At 44.3% G+C, this 18288-nt stretch overlaps 2 protein-coding genes and 1 long non-coding RNA gene across 3 annotated transcripts in view; 1 reads left to right on the forward strand and 2 right to left on the reverse strand.

The window, feature by feature from the left end:
• Positions 1-18288, reverse strand: part of LOC124252902 (cell death abnormality protein 1-like) — a 239219-nt gene that overhangs the window by 205659 nt on the left and 15272 nt on the right. The gene's annotated exons all lie outside the window — the stretch shown is intronic.
• The window catches only part of LOC124252905 (cell death abnormality protein 1-like), a 242250-nt gene that overhangs the window by 96735 nt on the left and 127227 nt on the right, over positions 1-18288 (reverse strand). The gene's annotated exons all lie outside the window — the stretch shown is intronic.
• LOC124252913 lies at positions 9482-12983 on the forward strand. Its single transcript, XR_006892061.1, has 3 exons — positions 9482-9492; positions 9825-9835; positions 12814-12983. It is a non-coding gene; the product is annotated as an uncharacterized LOC124252913 (long non-coding RNA).

Consider the following 18288-nt stretch of genomic DNA (forward strand, 5'->3'; position numbering starts at 1 on the left):
TTGCATGTTTTAAAAAAACAGACATGGACACTGAACATTCCCATGTAACATCCACACATCAGTTATGGTTATTGCTCCACAAATTTTGGTTCCGTTATAAAAGGACTAGTGGGGAGATTAGACGTGTTCTCTGTGAACGATCCGACATTATTCGCTTACGAAAGAGCTACTTGGGAAAAAACGTAACGAAGGTGTCGAATCTGTTTTCTTTTCTGGATGAAACGTGAGTGAATGCCAGTCGCACCGTAGGTACCCAATGGGTTGCCAACACAGGCCCTCGTGTCTTTGCGAGGATTACATTTTAAAAAATATTATCTTTTGAGTTGACCCCCGACTCGCAATGCTTGCTTCGACCACACACGCTGTTTTGTGCGGATATATCGTCAAGATCGTTTAGTTTAGAGTCAAAATCGGGTTTCAATCGACTTGCAGAAATAACATTAAAGAATTGGTAGGTGTCATGTGTGGTGGTGCTCGATAGGCCAATCATCCATGATTACGTTTACATTAAGTTTTAACTGATTGCATGCGATGGTAGCGTAGTGATCGGCAAAGCAGTCGGGTAGGGTGCAACGAAGTGTCTGGCCTTGTCATGATGTATTGTACTGTGAAGCATTTCGAGTCGGGGGTCATCTCAAATTTTAATATATTTTTTAAAAATCTGTTATCCTCGCAAAGACACGAGGGCCCGTGGTTGCCAGTACCTCTTCAGAAACATGCGCATGAAAACTCCCACTTGGCAAGGGTGAGTGTTTGATTGTGTTACATGTCGGATGTAAAAGTCAGGGGGTTTAGCTGGATATTTCCTTGCATTTCAGTCAAAATCCAAAGACAATCGTGACTATCACACCGATATGAACGGTGATATGATTTTAGAATGGCTACAAAAACAGCTTGTTCCCTTCTTGCCTCCCAAAAGCTTAGTGGCCATGGACAAGCTCCGTACCACAGTGTTCAGGACCCTGATACAAAAGCACCAGTCGCAAACAGCAGGAATGGGGATATGTTGGCATCACCTGATAAAAGTTGTTTGCCAATTCCATTAAAGGCAAACACACTTTTTTGTACGGAATTATGAACGCAAATAAAAATAACCCCGTGTATAAGGTTGACCAATACTTAAAGAGTCATGGTCATGAAGTGCTTCGTCTTCCCCCCTACCATTGTGTCCTTAACCCAATAGAGCTGGTCTGGGGTATCATCATGTCCAAAGTGGGAATTAATAACACCACCTTCAAACTTGGTGGTATACATCAATCCACTAGTAAAGTCTCGCAAGAAACATGGCAGAGATGTGTTGAAAAGGTGGAAAAGGATATTGAAACTAAATACTGACAAGAGAGTGGCTTAGCCACCATTAAACCAGCCATCGTCAGAGTGGACTCTGACAGCAGTTGTTCAGAATAAGAGTTGGATTTAGACGATCCCTCTCATGATGATTTTGAAACGTCCCCCGCCAAACGATTTCGGGCGTCTCCATCCTAACTCACACCTGGCTGTTCCTCTCTTTGCACTCCTCCCTCGTAACAAATAGTGAAAAGTGTCAATATTTAAAACAACTTTTTTATTTTTAGAGTTAGTTATGGTGTTTTTTATTATGTTCAACGTTTCATTGAGTATTATATGTTTCCAAGTTAGATTGCAGTTCATTGGTCTGCTTTTGAGCCAAACGGACTGTACTTGGAAACGTATCTTATAGTGGTATCTACTGTACCGTAGGTGCATGAATGTTACTGAAACGGATTGATGCAAAATAATGAATACTACACGTACATATATTTGTCTTGTCTCGCATATCTCCGATGGGCTCTGAAAGTATATAATAACACAAAGTTGGTTTCATATGACTACAAAACAGTTCTTTCCCAAACAAATTCAGCTTTAGAAGTAAACAAATACAAGCTGAACAGACGCTTATCATCCTTTATACATAGTGTGGTCACTGACATCCCAAGTCTTTCCAATAATTCTCAATATATATCATTGGATTTTCTATTCTAACTTAAGACCTTGAAAACTGATTCAGGACAATTTTGTTGTCGGGCAACAGCAGTCCAGGCATAGCAGATAACCTCTAAATAACAGAGTCGAGACAAGAAAGAGAGTGAAGTATTGCAATATTGCATTTTGTCAGGTACGATATCACTGAGTCTATTCAACCAATAGAAGTGTCGTATGACATGAATGAATAATAATTTCACATAAGGACAAACTTGCAGGTCAGTGATAGCCAGGTATATTCTTTATCACTCTACATCTACACAATTGCATCGTTCACGTTTCAAATGTAGTGTGGATTTTCACAGAATTGTAGTGTACAATAATCCGCCCAGGATATAATCATAATGTGTATACTAAATAATGTTTAATTAACAAAACATTCCAAAGGGATATTCATAAGATTCCTTGTTAGGGGTATTCTCGGGGTTCATTCTCAGGACGTGGACAACCTGAAATTTTGCATTTGCAGGACGTTGACAGACGGTGTAGCTTTGATGTCGTCTGTTGTTTTTGTAAGGGATTAACTAGTCGGGAAGTGTTAAAATGTGAACTGTTTATCCGGAATTGTTAAGGTTTTGTTCACGCTGGTAAGCAAGTGACTATGATAGGTGAGTGAGTTCACTCAGAAATTGTTTTCAGTGTTGATTGATATCACAAAATATACTAGCACATAAAGGTACTGTGCATTGTCAAAATATTATCCCAGTTGATAAGTATGGAATTGGAGAGGCCGTTTTGTCCTGGTTTCGGTCCTATGTGACTGACCGAAAACAGTCAGTAATCATCAAGACGTCTCATTTCTCCACTGTCACAGTTGACTACGGAGTACCGCAGGGCTCTGTGCTGGGACCGTTACTTTTCACCCTGTATACCAGGCAGCTGGAGCAGGTTATCAGCAATCACCAGGTACTGCATCATCTATATGCTGACGACACCCAGATGGTTGACAGCTTTCTCCCAGCCAGTGACACACCACCATTGACCAATCTTCAGTAAAGTCATGGATGAATGACAATATGCTTAAACTAAATGAGGACAAGACAGAGGCTATGCTTGTAGGCCCTAAAGCCCGTGTGTCAAGGGTGAACATCAGCCATCTCACTATTGGGGAAACAGAGATTTACTTCTCAACTTCTGTAAAAGATCTAGGAGTATACTTACAGTCAGACCTTTCAATGGAAAGACAAGTATCGGAGATCTGCAAGTCATGTTATCATCATATCCGGACCATTGGAAAAATACGACATCTACTGACTGAATGTTCTACAGCTGCCCTTGTTCGTTCCCTCATTCTTTCCAGAATAGACTATTGTAATAGCTTGCTTTTAAACATCTCACAAGAGCTCTTAAACCGTCTGCAACGCATAGAGAATATTGCGGCACGTATTGTGAGCAAAGCACCAAAATTCTCAAACATGACCCCTATTCTAAAACAGTCACACTGGTTGCCCATAAGAGCTAGAGTGAACTTTAAAGTTTTAACCCTTGTCTACCAGTGCATACTAGGCACTGCTCCAGCCTATCTCAAAGAACTGTTCAAACCATATCTTCCATGCAGACAGCTTCGCTCCAGTGACAAAAACTTACTTCACATTCAAAAATGGAAGTTGAAATCCTATGGTTTTCGTTCCTTTCAAGTGGCGGCCGCGATGAACTGGAAGGAGCTACCAGCTCACCTTAGAACAAGCCCAACAGTCACATGTTTCAAATCAAACCTAAAGACATACCTTTTCTCTATGTTTTAAAAATGACTCCTAAATTCTATCTTGTCTGCGCTATGAGCATGCTGTCGATGTGGATTTAGCGCAGTATAAACGGACTAATTATTATTATTATAAGTACGATAACAATGTCAAAGGTACATATAAACGTTAATGGAGGGATCATGAGACCATAACAAGTTCGGAGAATTTCAATTGAAAAGTCAATCACAATGACGTCACGAGTCCACAAGCGGGACAGGGGTCAAACGAACATGTCACAAGCTCAATAACGGGTATGTCCACCATCCCCAGTGAGAACAGCAGTGCATCGACGACGCATAGAGCCTATCAAACGTGCAAGGAAGGCTTGTGGGATGTCACGCCAGATTCTCTCAAGTTCTGTTGCAAGGTCAAGGACGTTATCTGGCGGATGAGGAAGACGGCGTAGACGTCGATCCATCTCGTCCCAAACATGCTCTATCGGGGAGAGATCCGGTGAATTTGCAGGCCAAGGCAGTAAGTCAACGTTGTGGTGTTGCAAGAAATCGATAGCAACCCTTGCCGTATGAGGGCGGGCATTGTCCTGTTGGAATGTTAACCCAGGGCCATGACGTTGCAGAAAAGAAATTGTCACAGGTCGAAGAATCTGATCCCTGTAGCCCACACCAGTTAAGTTACCCTGAACAATTACCAAAGGAGTTCTTTGGCGTGCTGTTATTCCACCCCAAATCATCACGGAACCACCACCAAAGCGATTCCTCTCCAAGACACAGGCCTGTGCATAACGTTCTCCCACGCGTCTATAGGCACGTTGACGTCCATCACTATGGGAAATGTTAAACCTGGACTCATCTATAAAAACAACATTTCTCTACCAAAACAAGGGTCTGCGGACATGATTTCGGCACAACATGCGAGCTTGTCGATGACGTTGTGTCAGGATAGGCCGTATGGTGGGACGTCGTGGTCTGATCTCGTGATGGCGTAAACGTTGTCGAACTGTGTTGGGGTGGATACAGCGAAGTCCTCGGATGGTTCGGGCAGTCATCACTGCAGTCTGAAACCTGTGGCGAAGATGGGTCACCCTTATCCATCTGTCCTGTCTTGGCGTTGTTACACGTGGACGTCCAGAACGTGACCGATCGATGACGTCATTTGTGTTCTGGTAGCGTCTCACCAGTGCAGAAATGGTGTTCCGGTGGCAGTGGAAATGTGCAGCAACTTGTCGTTGAGACATTCCCCCACGGACCATTCCAATGGCCTCATGACGTTGTGCAGACGTGAGCCTTGGCATGCTATGCGTTTCAATAGCCGTTTAATTTTTTGAACGATCGCAAGGGCAGGGGTTGAGCTTTCCAAAGTGACAGTATTGTGTGGCATTCATTTGCTCTGTTCTGTTTCCCGGAATGCACGTGCAACAACGTATTGCACGTCTCAAGGACGAACCCACTGACGTCACAGAACGTGGCACGTGCATGCATGTTGGATACATGTCACTAATCTCTGAGTTTTAAATCCTTATGTGTCTACACAGGTTTGATAACTTTAGATTTTAAATTTTTGTATGCACAGTTTCTTTATGTGCCTAGTATATGTTCACTCAGATAAGTGTAAACCGAGGTATGGGGTTCACACAAGGGAGATAATTTCAAATATTACATTTAGAACTTTGTAAAAAAACTACTGGGTGTAAAGAATTCAAACTGTAGTTTTATGATTTATGCCGAACTCTGAAGCTATCCTCTTCAATGGAAAAGAATGTTTAATTTGATAAAATATTGGTTAAAACTGGTGGGAACTGATAACTGTATCCTAAGGGGCTGCTATGAATATCTTTATAATGATCGGGAATCGCGTTCTGTAAAAATTTGGCTTATCAGGTTAAATCAATTTTGACCTCAATTGGTTATTCTGTCTATTGTCTGGCGTCAATTAGCTCAGTAGCTCATTCGTACGAAGAGGACACCTTTTTCTGGACTTTGTTTTTACACGATACAGGGTGTCCACGTCCCTTGTTATTTGTATTTCTAACTTCTAAATCCCCTTCAAAGTTTCAAAGAAAAAAGTATCATGTATAGTGACCATCCACCGGTGTAAAATTGTCATCGTCTGTTACATATAATTCAAGATTCATAGACATTTATTGAGAACTACAGAACATATAATTTAAAACCATGTCTCATTGTGATATGATCCACGTATGCGGGACGCATATATGCGCATTATGCTGTAGGTGGTGCATTTAGTTGATGTCCATGATAGTAAAAATAATACCAATGGCAATTATGTTGAAACTGCATTTATGACTTTCCTCATGCAAGTCCACGTGGGTGGATGGACTATCTGAGAAACAGTTAGGTTATAATGTGTAAAAACAAATGGTTAGATGTGCACAGTGTTAGAGTTTAGAGTCATCCAAGACAACAGAGCCAGCCACCTTCGTTACCAACTTACTTGATGTTAAGGCAAAGTATTGTCACAGCAACCAACAGCACAGCGCTACATAGTCCAATGGTAGAGTTAATTCTGGTATCCATGCCATTGTCTGTACATGCCAGATCTTTCTTAGCTGCAGGACACACGTAAACAATTGGAGTAATTCGTATTCGCCTGGGAAAGGGATGTGTATGTTGTCACAAGCAACATGCGTAATGCCACAGTAGTATTAATATCACTACAGTAGTATTCTTAACACTACAGTAGCTTGCATAACTCTACAGTTTATTCATAACACTACAGTAATATTCACAAGCTAACAGTAATATTCATGAGAGAAGAGTAATATTTATAACACTGAAGTAATATTTATAACACTGCAGTATCTACTGTAATATTCACAACACTGCAATAATCTTTATAACACTGCAATATCTAGTATATACAATAGCGGTACGAGATCAATTCCAATAAAAGACCCTGTAAAGCTTTATTTATGAAATAAAGCTTTTGTCGGGCCCTTATCTCTCTCCGCTATTGTATATACCACTGTTTGAACCCCCAGTTAACTTCCTGGTCACTATGACGAACCAACACTTTCCTGATCACTATTGTGATCGCCCTATGTCATGTTGACCTCGAGGAAACAGTTTAATGTGAATCGCCTATGAGCTGGTCATAGGATACTATTGGGATTACTCGACAAGGTAAGTGTTAAATATTTTGCTTGGGGGGTAACATTGTGCCGTCTGGTATGATCCATAATTCCTCTCTGATGAAACCTCTCGGTGGCCCATCTTTCAAGTAGTACAAGTTCGGCTCGTCGGCTTTAATGTCCACTTTATCTATGTTGTAAGTTTTGATCGACCATGTCGGGTCGGTGGCTCGTTTCCGAGTGTCTCCTTCATGTTCTCCCAGCTGTTAGAGGTACCTCACGAGGACCCGGTCGGGTATCTGTTTCTCCTTCCCACGCGATCACTGATCATCCTTCGGCCATCACTGATTTCAGTTTGATAGCGTCGGCCGGTTTCTTGCCGGTGAGCCGAGTGATTTCGTTATTGATAGCCGACACCACTTGAGGTTGCCGCGCTACCCATTCCGTCGAGCGTCTCCCCGGAATGGCCATCTCTCTTGCATACTGATGCCCGAATAAGCGCTCGGCAGAAGTCCTATTGAATCTCTCGACTATGGCTTGACTGCGATGAGCCCCGACCGCGCCACGCCTGGCCTGGATGCCATGCTTAGTTAGCAGTTGTGACACGGCACCCATGAACTCCCATCCTGGATCGACTTGCAGTTCTGTGGGCCATATCAGCGGCATTTATGACTTTCCTCATGCAAGTCCACGTGGGTGGATGGACTATCTGAGAAACAGTTAGGTTATAATGTGTAAAAACAAATGGTTAGATGTGCACAGTGTTAGAGTTTAGAGTCATCCAAGACAACAGAGCCAGCCACCTTCGTTACCAACTTACTTGATGTTAAGGCAAAGTATTGTCACAGCAACCAACAGCACAGCGCTACATAGTCCAATGGTAGAGTTAATTCTGGTATCCATGCCATTGTCTGTACATGCCAGATCTTTCTTAGCTGCAGGACACACGTAAACAATTGGAGTAATTCGTATTCGCCTGGGAAAGGGATGTGTATGTTGTCACAAGCAACATGCGTAATGCCACAGTAGTATTAATATCACTACAGTAGTATTCTTAACACTACAGTAGCTTGCATAACTCTACAGTTTATTCATAACACTACAGTAATATTCACAAGCTAACAGTAATATTCATGAGAGAAGAGTAATATTTATAACACTGAAGTAATATTTATAACACTGCAGTATCTACTGTAATATTCACAACACTGCAATAATCTTTATAACACTGCAATATCTAGTATATACAATAGCGGTACGAGATCAATTCCAATAAAAGACCCTGTAAAGCTTTATTTATGAAATAAAGCTTTTGTCGGGCCCTTATCTCTCCGCTATTGTATATACCACTGTTTGAACCCCAGTTAACTTCCTGGTCACTATGACGAACCAACACTTTCCTGATCACTATTGTGATCGCCCTATGTCATGTTGACCTCGAGGAAACAGTTTAATGTGAATCGCCTATGAGCTGGTCATAGGATACTATTGGGATTACTCGACAAGGTAAGTGTTAAATATTTTGCTTGGGGGGTAACATTGTGCCGTCTGGTATGATCCATAATTCCTCTCTGATGAAACCTCTCGGTGGCCCATCTTTCAAGTAGTACAAGTTCGGCTCGTCGGCTTTAATGTCCACTTTATCTATGTTGTAAGTTTTGATCGACCATGTCGGGTCGGTGGCTCGTTTCCGAGTGTCTCCTTCATGTTCTCCCAGCTGTTAGAGGTACCTCACGAGGACCCGGTCGGGTATCTGTTTCTCCTTCCCACGCGATCACTGATCATCCTTCGGCCATCACTGATTTCAGTTTGATAGCGTCGGCCGGTTTCTTGCCGGTGAGCCGAGTGATTTCGTTATTGATAGCCGACACCACTTGAGGTTGCCGCGCTACCCATTCCGTCGAGCGTCTCCCCGGAATGGCCATCTCTCTTGCATACTGATGCCCGAATAAGCGCTCGGCAGAAGTCCTATTGAATCTCTCGACTATGGCTTGACTGCGATGAGCCCCGACCGCGCCACGCCTGGCCTGGATGCCATGCTTAGTTAGCAGTTGTGACACGGCACCCATGAACTCCCATCCTGGATCGACTTGCAGTTCTGTGGGCCATATCAGCGGGCTGCGCTTGTTTATGTGTTCGAATCCGCGGGCTACCTGTGCTGAGTCTTTCGCGGTTAAGGGTTCGGCTTCTTTGTAGCAGCTGGCCACGTCCACGACGATTAGGGCATACTTGTACCTCTTGTCGTGGGGTAGGAACAGGAGGTCGGCCTGGTAGACGCTATTGGGTACGGCAATGCCGAACTATATTCTAGGCACGTAGCATGGTGCCGGTAAATAGATCTGCCACAGGGCTTGTTTTTCCAGCCACGCTTTGGCCTCGTTCGGGGTACTCTCGTCATTTTGGCAAGCTTATGTATTGCCAGTACCCACGCAGGCTGTAGTAAATAGCTTCAAACTTTCTCTCTTTCCGTGACATCGTATACATACGGCTATGTCTTTGGTTCAATTTTCTCATGCCCGTACGCGTACGTGTTGATTCCATCGGCGGCTATCCAACGCTTCATGTCCATCGGTGACAGGGACGTCTTGTTTATCGTCAGTCCGTATATCCTGTGTCCTTCGCTTCTCAGCGTGTTCATCTGATGCTTGAAGGTGCGGGCCCTGAACAGGGCCTCCTTGAACCTGGCGTGTTTGATGTGTTGTTTCACTACGTACTTCTTGACACCCTTCGCATTCCGGATCTCGCTATTGTCGGCCTTCCGGATGGAGTACATCTTGGGCCTCAAGCCTATTTACTCCACTATGGGCGTGCCAGCACACTCGTCCTTCATCTTACCGAGGACCTTTTTGTTAACCGTGCTGTGCATGGCATGGTCCTTGGGGTAGTCACTGGTGTTGTATCTATTGATGTGTTTTGCCATGTCGTCGTACACGTCTTCGGTTCGAATCTCCATCTGCAGGGAGTCCGTGTCCGTGTACAGCACTTCGCACCTGTCACCGTACTGCTTCTTGAGCTCGTTGTAGTAGAAGTCGTATATCAGGTGCTTGGAGAGGTCGAGGATGCTCATCCCAATGTAGACAGGCCGGTTGAACTTGATGTGGCTCTTTCTGATATGTAGGGCCACCAGGTCGTTGGTGAATATCTTGCTCTGGTTGAATGCCGGGCCGGCTATCAGTCTCCTGAGCTTGTCTTCCTCTTTTACCCGGACCAGCTTCACGGTCACTGGTTTTCGCAAATTCTCCATCGTCTTACCGAACACCGAGTTGTTCATGAGCTTGTAGAGGTTCTTCTCAAAGTCACTGGTGGCCAGCTTTCGCAGGTCTGTGTTCATTCTGATGTAGGGCTCCATCCAGGGGCTTTGGTTTAACTTGAGCACCCTATGCATTTTAGTCAGCCTCATACCCAGCGACAGGTACAGCTGCAGGTTGCAATAGCGAACGATGTACTTGGTCTTGTTCATCAAGTTGGGTATGAGTTTTTCGACGTTGGCTAGCTTATTACCCCCAACCCTCCGTTGGTAGTCGGACATCCAGTCTGGGTTCACCATCAAACGTTCTGGGGCCAGGGGGTAGCCGTTGTGGGACTTGTGTAATGCTGCTGGGTGCTGCGAGGATGTAACCTGCCCCCGAATCCGGCGGTATGCTCATGATGTCTATCTCAGGCAGCCACTCGAATCCCCCGGTGGGTAGATACTGGCTCATAGCCCAACCGTACAGGTTGTTGGCATCAAGATAGAGGAGATGATTAATGGGTTTGCTAGCATCGTAGCCCTTCACGTACTTATTGTTGGCTCTTGCATATCGTTTGGCAACCATGAAAATCCCACCTCGCAATCCTTTCTCGATGAGCAGGTGCATGTTGTAATCGGTGAGTTCCAGCTTAACTCCGGTTTTCTTCAGCAAGTCATCCCAAGAGAGACCTGGGCTGGTGTAGTACCACGCGGGGTCGAGTTGATAGTGCTTGAAACACGTCTTTCTGAACGTCTCGAACACGTCAGCCAGCAGGAGTACGTCCGTTCTCAAGTACAGGTCGTGGTAATCACCCAGGGACTTGCAGCCCAGTTTTCTTCCTCACCAGCAGGGTCCGAGTCTCAGCGTGGGTGTATCGATCAGTGATGGGGAAGGTATTGTTGGCCTTGACCAAGCTGTCGAGAGATGACAGAAGGAACTGAACTGAGTCTATGAACCTCAGGCCATTCAGGGTGAAGGAGATGTATCTCTCCATGTTGTTGGGGATGCACGTCAGGTTGCCGTCGACCTTCGCGATGGCCTGCATGATCAAGTGAGAGTCGTACCCTCTCAAGTTGTGGAAGACCACGGGGATGTTGATTGTCTTGGGGTTGATTTTGAGTTTGAGGTTGCACGCGCTGTGAGCGGCGCCTCTGTACTCCCCGATGACATGGCAGTGATCCCCCCATTCAGCAGGCCGTCGCACACGTGGCAGTGAGTGCTGCAGCCATGAGCTCGCTGGTCGGCTTGGGTCATACGCATCGGGACGACATTGTATAATTTCTTCCTGATGGTTTTCTCTTCCCATTGCGAGCACTTTAGAAACTTTTCAGCCACGTCGGGACCCCTGTACACTACGGGAGCTTTCGTTTCCCCATCACATCGGACGACCACGTATCCGAACCCACAGGCCTCGTGCTCCTGCGTTTTGTGCGTGTTGGGGGTCGGTCCGATGTGTATCCAGACTATTTAAGAATACTTGAAAATGTTATTAGATATAAAAATTAAGTATGAAACTGAAATACTTACAATCAGTATGAGGCGGTAAATCGCACAGCGTGCATCCCGAACTGCACCTGAACATTTCGTCTTCTTCCCTTGATAGACATTCGCGTGAACAGTGATTCTGGCAGTCGTCGCCGAATAAACCTCGCCAGCATTTAATACATCGTCCACTCTCTTGGTGACATGACTCATACCTCGGTTTACATGACATACTGCATGACTTGCCGTACCGACCATCCATACATTTGTCTTGTGAGCAGTTTCCGTGAATATCACATGCATATCCGTTACACTTCTCAACACACGAGTGTTGGCAGCCCTGTCCGTACAAGTGACTCTCACAAAGTGTACAGTTTTCACAGAGCATACGCTTACAACGTAGACAGCCTTCAGGACAAGGTATCTTACATGTATGGTAACAGAAGCCATCAACACACCCCTCTGTACACATTGTCGTTCCTGTTTGGTTGTCCACAATACACCTGCCTTTTAAACAGGTCTTCTGACATGGATGTTGACAGTATATATCAGTATAGCCTGGTTCACACCCGTCAGTACATATTCCGTCTTCATCACACTTTCCAAACAGACAGTTTTTGCAATTCGGACATGCCTGAATTGAAGCGATGCAAACTGCAACTGAAACTACAAAGGATTGAGTGAGTAAGGTTTAGTTTAAGCCACTTTTAGCAATATTGCAGCAATATCACGGCGGGGGACACCAGAAATGGGTTTCACATCGAACCCGGGTCTTCGGCGTGACGAGCAAACGCTTTAACCACTAGGCTACCCCACCGCCCCAATTACAAATGAAGATCCATACATGAAAACGATGCAGAACTATATTTGTACATCGATGTTTATGACAACCGAGTCGTTAAGGTTTATCACTTGATGTTTACAAATGGAACTGAATTAAGCAAATTAATTGAATAGGGGAAAACGACAAAATTTATTCAATGTATTATTTGTACGCTCTGTCATACCATGAGAAATGCCAACACTGTTGGTTTTGCGGACAAGCAGTTCGTGAATAGGTAGGCCCCGTGAAATCTGCAGAGGTGTTCGCCATCAGTATCTCGTGTATCCGCCACGTGACTGGATGACAGCCTCTACCCTACTCCTCATGCCACCAGTGAGCCTTCGGATACGTTCAATAGGTAATTGCTGCCACTCCTCATGCAATGCTACCTTCAATTCACCCACCATTAATTCAGGTCTCATTGCAGGCTAAGGAAGAGTCCCAATGGCATTATTCTGCAGGAACTCTACCACACCTTTGGAGACGTTGTCTTTGATGCCTGATGAGCCTTGGGACATTTAGACACGGTCTTGGTTGACAATGGTCTGTTTGTCACATAGAGTAGTATAGGGAATGACAGTTCCCCTATAAGCGTTATTTTTGTAAAACTCCGTCCCCTGGCAGAGTGAAAAATTAGGCATGAATGATGGCGGACCATCTGTGGTACTCTTTGTGCAATGCGCTTCATGCATCTCGTTCTTCTTCCAGCTGGAGTTTGATCTCGCTTATTTGTCGCAGACGAAATCCGTCCACAGTTTCGAGTGTTTTGATAAATCTTGAAAAACCATAATCCCCTCGAGTCTTGTTAAGGTTGGTGTTCCTGGTCATACATAAATACAACGATGTGAAAATGCACGTCTTCGAACCCAACGTATTTTTTTACCCATCCAGGATATTCCTGTTGGGGCGAGAAAAAGAAAGACTTCAATAATAAGTGTAGACCCTTGTACAACATTTATTTGGGACTTGATACTGTGTTGCTAAATGGAGTTTAAGTGTGTCTTCCGAAGGGGTGGCTAACATATTGCTTGTTTCGCCTCGAAATGTTGTATTTACAGACGTCTTCTTTCTGTAGTTATTACTAAAGTACGAGGAGAAGCCCACTGTTTTTTATTTCGGTGACAAACCCCTCATCATCTGTGACAACGTAAGGGTGGGTGAGGGTAATATTGATGATACAGTTCCATTCGGGTATCACTTCTTGTCGTTTGTAAACATGATTTTGTAAGCAAAATGCTCACCTGGCTTTTAAGATCACTTTGGAGTCCAAGAACGATAAACGCACGATCGTGCTGAACATCAGCAGAGCCATTGTAAGGAAAACGGCCATCAAAATCAGTGGCAACGAGGTGCTAAGCATCAATGACAGTGACGTGTTTTGCACTTACGAGGGCCTCTGGAGAACCGCGGGCGAACACAATAACATGTTATATCAAGGAATTTCTAGCTTTAACAATATTGTGAATGACTTGTGTGTCACGCATGTCTTTCGATCAAGACCAGCATGATGCCCTACTGTCATCGGAAAAGGCCGTAGCCGAAGCGTACAGAAACCGGTTGTGCATTCCATTAGACTTTGAGTTGCTCGAGGGGCACATGCCCTTTTACCAGGCCGCCGCGCTGGGCGACAGGCTGGAATACGAACTCGTGTTCAATGACTATAGCAAAGATATCAGTGGCATCTTCATCACCGACACCGCCAGCTACATCGTCGACAACATTTCCATGGAGTTCGACATGGTCATGAGCCCGAACTGGCCCAGCAGATTTGCAACCAGTACTGGGGAAAGCTGTCCATCCTGTACGATCGCGTTCTGTGGCACCGGAAGATAGTCAAGGAAAAGAGCAACACTCTGTGGAACATCAACCTGTACGTTCCGGCCCGATCGATGAAATGCATTCTGATCATTCCCGTGGAGGAATACCAGCCGTTTCAAAGAGTCAGAAAACTTACTTGGAACCCTGAGATCACCAAAGTGGAAGTGACCATCAGTAGAAATTTGTACAGAATCATCCCCATGTGCATGACACAGGACTACTGGTGAGCTCACGAGAATGCCACTCACTGTCACATGTGCAAACAACCGCTCAACGGCAATTCGGTGAGAGATCAATCCCACATCAACGGCCATTACAGAGGCGCCACGTATAATGCGTGCAACTTGAAACTGAAAATCAATCCCAAAATCATACCCATCCACGTGGTGCTGCGCAACCTTCGCGGATACGATTCGCACTTCATCATGCAAGCCATCTTCAAAATGGAAGGCAACATAAACTGCATCCCAAACAACATAAAGAAATACATATCGTTCTCGCTGGACAGACTGAAGTTCATAGATAGCTTTCAGATAGCTTCAGATAGCTAACCCTAACCCTGCACAACAGAAACCTGCAACTGTACATGTCGTTGGGAATGAAGCTGACGAAAATACACCGAGCGCTACCATTCGATCAACGGCCTTGGATGGAGCCGAACATGGATCTGTGAAAACTGGTCACCAGCAATTTCGAATAAAATCTATACAAACACATGAACAGCTCGGTGTTCGGCAAAACCATGGAAAATCTGCAAAAGCAAGTCGATGTGAAGCTGGTCTGAGCTCATGAGGAAGAAAAAATCTGGAAGCGGATAGTAAGCCCGGCATTCAACTGAAGCAAGACATTCTCCGGTGACTTGCTGGCGCTGCACTTGAACAAAAGTCACATCAAATTCAACCGGCCCATTTACATGAGGATGTGCATCCTGGACTTGTCAAAACACCTGATGTATGACTTTTACTACAACAAACTCAAAACGCAGTACGGCGATTGGTGCGAGGTGCTGTACACGGACACAGATTCACTGCTGATGGAAATCAGCACCAAGGGCGTCTACGAGGACATGGCGATTATCCCAAAGACCATCCACTGCTCAGCTAAGTCAACAAAAAGTTGCTCGGAAAGATGAAGGACGAATGCGCAGGCACGCCGATCGCGGAATACGTCAGCCTGAGACCCAAAATGTATTCAATCAAGAAAGCCTATGACAACGAAATCAGACAGGCAAAAGGCGTGAAAAAATACGTGGCACGATCGATTAAAACAGGCCCTGTTCGAGAAACCGACCTTCAAACACCAAATGAACATGCTGAGAAGCAACAAGCACACGATATACGGAGAATCAACAAGACGTCGCTGTCTCCCAAGGACACCAAGAGATAGATTGCAGGCGACAGCATCACGACTTACCCGTATGGACACACACACATATTAAAACAATAAAGCAATAATCAAATATAGAGAAAATTTACTACAGCCAGCGCGGATACTGGTAGGGCGCAGATGGCATCCCGAAACTCGCCAAAGCCGCCAGAGTCTCAGAAGACGTTGCTAAAGCTTGCTTAGAAAACAGGATCTCTGGCAAATCTACCTGCTGGCGCCCCGGTACATCCCGAGACGAAAAATTGATATTTCGATGCCCAATGGAGTGCATCAAGCCGATCTCTTGTTTTCTACCGCATGACAGGGTGAGACGCAAAATGTACAAGTATGCCCTGACCGCCATGGATGTCGCCAGTCTCTACAAAGAGGCCGAACCATTGACGACGAAAGATTCACCCAAAGTTGCCAAAGCACCCGAACGTATATACAAACACAGTCGCTTAACCTGGCCTGCCAAGCTGCAAGTCGATCAAGGACGCAAAATACAATCAATGGAATGGGTTGCACGGTTGCTTCGAGTGGTAGCCGCCATAAACAAACACGAAATCATCAGACTCGTCGGCAAGAGACCAGTCAAAGCCATCAAAATGAAATCCATCACCGTCAAATCGTCCGGACCACCTCACGCTCAAAGGAGAGAGAAATAGCTACCAGACCAGGTCAGTCTGAGGTATTTGTGAACACGAGGGAGATAGCAGAAAACGTGCCATGGATCCTATATGGTTGCTGAAAACCTACAGCATCGACCGAGTCGATATCCGAGACAGTAAACTCAATCTGTATTATCTCCGAGACGGACCAGTCTGAACAATTATCAGAGAAAAATTACAAGTTGTGCCTTCTGACACGCCGCTACCCAGCTCAGTGTAGCTCAGCGAGTCACTTATCAATCACTGTACACACAGCGAGAGAATGACAGCCGGCTGTGTATTACCGAGCAGTCGTTGATCAGACTCCGAGGTCTTTACCCGAACCGTACACCAGGCGAGCAAGACAGCCACGGCCGTGTATTACGGTGAAGGGGGGATTGCTCATCGATGATCGGACTCCGAGGTTTTTGCCTCGAGCCGTACACACAGCTAACCAGGTCAACACGGAACTGACGGTCGGAGATAGCAAACCCCGTTAACAAGCGTGGTCGCCTGTACGTTGGATAGTTAGCCTCTCGCCTGAGCGACCCCATGCTCACTAAAAAGTGAATATTTCCGAAACTGTTCGACCGATTTTCGTGAAATTTTGCATTGACGCCGAATGATGGCCAACCATCATTCATACCTAATTTTCACTACGCCAGGGGGACCTGGTTATAGGGGGCCTGTAATAGAACTGTCATTCCCTATACTACCCATAGAGTTGCTTTAAACGAGTGCTTGTCACGCCTCAAGTAACAAACCAGGGGCGACTTTCACGAAGCAACCTTTACTAAGGTTAACCTTAACTCCCATTCTTTAACATTACACTAAGGTTACCGTAGTGACTTACGATCACCTTAGTGCTTTGTGAAAGGAGGCCCAGATTGCGATTTTCAGCTGGATTGATCCTTGACAGCGCCTGTTAACCTGTTTCCGGGTGTTTCTACTGATGACACAGAGTATCAGTGACCACTGTTTTTCATGGTTAGTACTATGTTTGACATGCGTGTGTGCTTTACTTTTTAAATCCTTTCAAACTGAAACCGTGTTTTTCAATTACCTAGCATGTGCCACTGAACAATGGCATTACTGACATATCATCATCATAGGTACCCCACTATGATGAAATATATTAGGAGGTGCTTAATTAAGTACTATGTGTATATTTCAATCAGTACTCTTGACCCATTAGATAAGATGCTTTGGCAATGTATTCAGCTAAACATAAATATTACTCAAGCAAAATCAATGCAGTACAAAATTACAACAACAACAAAATAGAAAAAATATGTTGATCCTACAATGTTTCAGTCCTTTCCAATCATTTACTGACATTGATTATTGGAGGAACTGTATTATGAGCCATCTTCGTAAACTTCGTCATTGAAATTCCGACAGTGAGTGAGATGGTTCCTGTAAATATGAGCAGCCCTAAAATAAGCCGTTCCAGTTTGAGGCTAAACCAAATGGACAACCTTAATCGGGTATTATGAAAATGATTTGAAATATGACTCAGACGTCACTTCGTCGCCTGAAAACCAGAGTGTACTAAGTCACAAAAACCTATTTTCGAGAAATTCGATCTTGAAGTTTAGGACAACAATTTCGTCTTCACTTTTCAATCGAATTCTTTCAAATTTTGCACATGCATGTGACATGTTAAACAGGATCAGAAGATATCAAATTATATGCTCAATCTATTGAAATAAATAAGAAATTCACGAAAAATGATTGGAGATAGAACACTTGACCAAAGAAAATCGTGATTTTTCTCAAAACCAAAGTTTTCTAAGTGTCAAAAAACACAGCTAAAACTCAGCTTTATTATTATTTTATCGAGATTTGATTGTTATTTCCTTTTTACCAGGTTGTATTTTTGTCGTTTAAACCTGTTTTTCTTTCATAAGGACTATATTTAATTAGATAAAGCAGAAATAATAACAGTTAAAATGTTCCATTTCCATGATGACAATCACTTCAAAATTGGTAAATCTGAATGTCACGTGATTAAATTGTGCTTGCCCATTGGTCAATTGCCAACTTAGAACACTCGAACATTAACAACATGTGATTTTCATGGAGATAGAACAAAGTTTCTGTTTAAAAAACCACTTTCAAAGCT

The sequence above is a fragment of the Haliotis rubra genome, unplaced genomic scaffold (assembly GCF_003918875.1).
Source record: "Haliotis rubra isolate DU_JTF1 unplaced genomic scaffold, ASM391887v1 Scf529, whole genome shotgun sequence".
NCBI classification, from domain to species: Eukaryota; Metazoa; Mollusca; class Gastropoda; order Lepetellida; family Haliotidae; genus Haliotis; species Haliotis rubra.